This window comes from Periplaneta americana, chromosome 7 (assembly GCF_040183065.1).
Source record: "Periplaneta americana isolate PAMFEO1 chromosome 7, P.americana_PAMFEO1_priV1, whole genome shotgun sequence".
Lineage (NCBI taxonomy): Eukaryota > Metazoa > Arthropoda > Insecta > Blattodea > Blattidae > Periplaneta > Periplaneta americana.
The window spans coordinates 120,085,590-120,091,589 of record NC_091123.1 but is presented as its reverse complement, the minus strand read 5'-3'; the positions used below and the strand labels follow the sequence as shown (position 1 = coordinate 120,091,589).

The 6,000-nt window shown below is 33.2% G+C and overlaps 1 long non-coding RNA gene across 1 annotated transcript in view; it reads left to right on the top strand.

The window, feature by feature from the left end:
* The window catches only part of LOC138702729 (uncharacterized), a 51,028-nt gene continuing 45,028 nt past the window's right edge, over positions 1 to 6,000 (top strand). Inside the window, exons 1-2 of the long non-coding RNA XR_011332884.1 lie at positions 1 to 151; positions 4,745 to 5,008. This is a non-coding gene — a long non-coding RNA (uncharacterized lncRNA). The remainder of the gene's footprint in view (positions 152 to 4,744; positions 5,009 to 6,000) is intronic.

Sequence of the window (6,000 nt, the reverse complement as noted above, 5' to 3'; positions counted from 1 at the left end):
ATAATATTTCCAGTTTTCTCTCCAGAGGAATCTCATGATAAGATTGTTAGCTCTATGTATAACTCCACAACCAGGAAGCTGCTTTCATCACAGTTGACAAACCATTCCCGCTGCTTCTTCTATTTGTCAAAACCAGAGCTGCCAACCATAAGTGAGTACAATTCCCTCTCTACAGATTAAAGTTTACACGACCTACAAGGTATCTATACCTATTTCTTCGAAAGATGAGGCATGACAATTAAACTACAGTCTAGTATAAACAGTCACGAAGCTTGAAGTGATGAGAGTACTAGGAACAATAGACTGTGCCGGTACTATTTCGCATTGTCTGTGATGAGGTTATAGTAGCGATTCTAGTGGTTAGCAACTATCTATGGATGCATATTCCCTACGTATTGAGCTTCGTGATGTGGTGAAGGGGCTTAAATTTGTTGTTTAAGCTAACAAGTAACAAAGAGGTACCCACAGAAGCTGCATCAACACCAACGCAGTCACACTGTAGCCTATTTTTCACTCCTTATGATACATGGAGTTCCTTAGTGTAAAATTCTTTGGAGGTAAAATAGTCCCTCAATCGGAACTCCGGGTAGGGACTGCACTGAGAGATGTCAAGAATCGTACTGAAGTATTTATTTGGAGTTTATAAAATTAAGTAGCAATGAAAAATTCTATGCAAAGTCTATGATATCTCTTTTGTGCTTACACATTGCATTATGGTCTCATGAAATAGTTCACTGCAGATTTTAAAGAAATTTAAAAATTAAAATATTAAAAATAACCAGTTTATAATAAGACGTTGCATTGAACCTCTTGTGTTCCAAAATATTTTTTTGCCCGATCTTGTTTTTTGTTGTATTTTCAGCTATTGTTGTTAGACCTTGAAAGTTAGAATTCCCACACAGAAACTTGTTGCTAGGGAAATCATTTTTCGTGACATAAAACTATATTGAAATAAATCCATTACAGTGCATTACACTTAGTTACCATTACATTGCAGTTTTGCGAAGGCTTTGGAATAATATTGCTCTATATTTTCAATGCAAAATATATTGTATTTGCAATTTTAAAACTATATCGTGCAAAAAATGTTGTACAATACACGTTTGTGAAGTGAATCTAACTGTATTGCCATCTTCACAATTCACATCCCTTAAAAACATTACTGTGAATGTAGGAAAAATTTAAATCTGGATAAATCATAACATCTTGGCAAAATTTGGGACAAATTGACGAAATGCTTTAAAAATATCCAAGACAGAGGGGTCTAAATTTGGGACTGTCCCAAAGAAATTGGGACAGTTTATTTAGTTACTTGTTATTGAACATAACAGGCAAATCCCAATTACAATGTTCAAGACTGACAAACTAATTTATAAAACATAAACAAGGAAAAGGAAACATACATTAAGGTTGATCACCTTAGTTCTGTAATCTGTACACATTTTGTAACGATGTACAGTATAAAGTTCTGGAACACTTGTTGGAATTCATCGTCACTAATATTCCGTATGTACTATGTTATTTCATTGTTTACACCTTCCAGAGTATGCAGATTGTTTTTGTACACTTTTTGTTTGTTGTACACTAGAATACTCTGTCATCAAACATTTCAAGAAGTTTTTTAATGCACCAATGTATGTGTGTGCTTATACATGCTGTTGCGTCATCTTGCTGAGATGTTGAAATATTGTTCATATGGCTCTCCAAAGTAATTGTTTCGTAAAAAAATATAGACCTAACTATTCTTAATACACAAACTACACACCAAATTACCATACTTCCACTTTTTGACCATGTAGTGGAATTCATGAGAACAATATGGATTTCTGATACCATAATTTCGTAACATTCAACGATAAAGTCATATGTGTAATAACCGACACCTGATAGGATGAAACAAAAGACATTTCAAATCTCTTATCACAGAATGTTACAATATACTCCATTCTCGTGCTTGGGTTTAATTCCATCCTCACACACATATATTCTTTGTTAGAGCATGCTTCAGAAAACGTTTCTTCATGTCGAGAATGGAATTGTTTCTCACCATTAACTAAAAAATTGTATAACACTGTTTTATTGGTTGTGTAGCCTCTGGGAAACTCGTCTGAAACTTTCGTAAACACAATTCGTGTGACTTTTTCACTAGATACACTTCAACAAGGAAAATGCATTGCTGTACTGTGTATTTAACCATGGTTAAATGTACGTATTTCTCAGTACAGTTCAGACAATTCGCTAATGGAATTAATAATATGAAATGCAAGCAGAATAAAATTGTGTTGTCAACTTAGTGCAAACGGCTAACAAGGAAAACCTACACATTGCTTGTTGGGTCAGACTTAGGAAACAAAACACAGCTACTCTGCAGAATTCAATGCACAACCTGACACATAACAGCCTGTGGCATGGTGTGAGTACCTGTAATGTAGATTAGACTCCCGCTTTATATTGCAATACAAGTTTCTATTTTTGTGAAATTTTGTATATGGTGGTCACAATTTCTGGTTCTTTTAACAGTCTCAGATAACTAAAATGTCTACATGAGCTTCCTCATAAAAAAACTCAGTACAAGGTAAATTGCTGACATAATTTCGTGAAACTGGACAGTGAGAACTACCAATCTTAATTGACAGAAAATGAGGTGAAAGTAATGGTTGATTAATAGAGGCTCGCCCATAAAAATCTCTATCCATTCAGCACAACAGGTGGAAATGTTGAATTAAATTCAGCACATCAAACTATAGACCGATTATTTAGTCCTGACAGCTCAGCAACGCGAAAGAGGGGAAGTAATAGGAGTAGTGGGGAGTTCTGGAGTATAGATAAGGGTGAGCGGTCGGTAAAGGAATGCAGTACAGCTTAACTGTACTGGAAACACAATGCTATACCACATGTGAGACATCCGTTCACTCAGACTGCAGCCAACAGACTAACCTGAACATCCCTTGGCGTAACTTAATGGACTCGCCTGACCCAGGTGCACGTTGCCGGCAACTGTCAGGACTAAATAATCGTACTGTACAAATATTAGTAAAATTCTTAATGATGAACTATTGACTTATTTAAATCAAATAAATAACATCTTTCCTGTGTTAATATTTAAATTATGGTTATTTTATTTTATTATCTAATTGCGATGTCATATCCATCATCATTAGAATTTAGAGGATGATGGATATGACATCGAAACTAGTCAATCAACTAGTATATATTAGTAGTATAGATTTATTTAACCTGATAGAGATAAGGCCATCAGGCCTTCTCTTCCCCTCTACCAGCCTACCAGCCAAGTGAAATAACATCATTTTAATATTAACACAGTTATTTAATTTAAATAACGTAATAGTTCATTAGTAGTAATATAAGCGTTAAAGGAGTGTAATCAAATATGAAGTAAAATACTTATTATTTACTTCAAAAACCACCTTATTTCTAAAGATATGAACCATATTTGTAAGCAGATGATCCGTCATTGTGCGAGTCTCCTGTAAATGGCTTTTATGTGCGCTTTTTAGTTATTCAATAGTGAAAACATACTTACAATGTGGTAGGTACCATGAGAGTATTTTAAACAACTTCCCGCGGGTATGCAATATTACATTAGATTTGTCCATATGATATTTTGGTTTCAGTCTCCTTCACTGTATGTATTAAATAATATACAGAATGAACCGTAAGTAATGTCATTAATTTAAAGGGGTTAGGTACAGCTTATAGCTGTGAAATTTTTGAAAATATTGAACATTTTTTTTTCCTCCATTACTGTATCTTGTACAATAATGAAAATTGGTATGTATAAAACATTTCCTTCTGCTATATGAAAAAAATATTTTTACGATTAAAAAAAAGTATATATATATATATATATATATATATATATATATATATTTCTTCAAAATTCAAAATGTTGGCAGTTTACTGTGCAATGATGAAGCGTTTCCCTCATAACTCAGAATCTTGTTTACAATATCATGCTCTTGCAACTACAGTCCTTAATAAATAATATTTTTTTTTATTTTGTGTAATAAAAAATACTGATATTTGACCATTTTTTAAAATGAATTTATTTTTTATCAGACAATCTATCAAAGGTAGAGAAGTGATCTTGCATCATATTATAGATGTGACATGCATAAATACACACAAAAAATTTCATCACAGAATGTTGGATAGTTTTTGAGTTATGTGGGAAACGCATCATCACTGCACAGTGAACTTAATTTTGAAAACAAAATTGTAAATAATTTTTTTAAATCGTAAAAATATTTTTTTTCATATAGCAGAAAGACAGTGTTTTGCACATATTGATTTTCATTATTGTATAAGATACAGTAATGGAGGAAAAAAATGTTGAATATTTCCAAAATTTTACTGCTGTAAGCTGTGCCTAACCCCTTAAATGTTTTTTTTTTTTAATATATATATATTTCAAACAAAATTTTATTAAACCTTGGGTGTGATTGTTATCTTGTAATGCACTGAGGACAGTTAACCCATATGTACTCATCTATCATCTAAGAGTGATAGTGTCAAATCTGGCATTTGGGTTCACAGCAAGGTGCTAAATCAAAGCAGTTTGAAAATTCTGCAACCAAATTTGGTGCAAGTGTTTATCAGCATGAATTAAATAAAGAGATTATAATTCATGTTATTGCATTACTTGTACATTAGTAGTTATATTTTAAAAGTTTTCAACTTTTACTACTGTTTAGATTTTAAGATTATCTTTTTGGACATGCAGGGAGTTGTGCACCAGGGATTTGTTCCTCCTAACCTGATGGTTAATGCCGATTTATACCGTGGTGTTTTGAGGAGGGTGCATGAAGACGTTCGTCGTAAAAGACCGCAACTTTGGCATGACAGAAACAGGTTTCTGCACAGAAGATATGGATTGAATCATAGGAGATGCTTTGCAGGGTTCGAGAACAGGGCTTCAGGAAAGGATTTGAGGCATGGTAGAAATGTTGAAATCACTGTATCAATGGAGGAGAGGACTACTTCAAAGGTAAGTGTCAATAGCCCAATCTGGATACATTTTGATGGCATCTCATAAGGCAGCCATAAAATCACAAAAGACATTATTAGAAGCATAATGAAACAGTAATTATTTGACCCTTATAATTGGGGACATGAGAACAGATTACAATGTGTAATTATAATTTTTGTACAAAAATTCTCTAGCAAAGACAGTAGTGCTAATTTAAAAGCAATTAATATTACTACTATAAAAAACAGCTGCCAGCTACTCTTTTAATTTGGTTTGCTTGGTTACATTCCCAAATCATTAGTTTGTGAGTGGAGGGGCTGTTTCTTCCAATCACAAGAAATGAAATTTATATGTATTTATGCTCGACCATGCCGAAATGTAGTAATTATACACCTGGTAGCAGTCCTTTAATGCATGTCATTAAAGTACACCTACTCATTAAAGTACAGGTCTTCAGCCAATGACAAGTCAGCTTTGTACCATTATATCGATTATTCTCGGATATGCAATCGACAGACAATTAGCGAAAAGTCATGGAGGCTGGAAATCCAATACTGTCGCAGAAGGTTATGTTTTGTTACTATAATAATTAGCGTTAATTGTAAATAATGTTCAAATAAATTCAATTTGTCATCTCGTTTTTCAATTCTAAATCAATTTCCAGGTTATATCAGACTAATGTTCATTCTTATTCTGTGCCAAGGTCAATGACATTCGGCCTTGGAAAAAATCAATACTTTTGCGTCTGCGCACATCTCACAATTCAGGTCAGTTCGCACATAACCATAAAAAAGACCTAATTTTCAATACTTTCAAGTTAGAAATATGGTCGAGCATAAAAAGTCGTATGAAACTTGCCTATAATGGTAATTAAGATGCTCGTATGAAAATTATGAAACTTGCGCTCGTTTCATAAACAATCATACTTGCGTCTTAATTACTACCATTATAAGCTCGTTGCATAATGTACTATTTTAACATAGTCTTTAAAAAATGCTCATGTAGTTAGA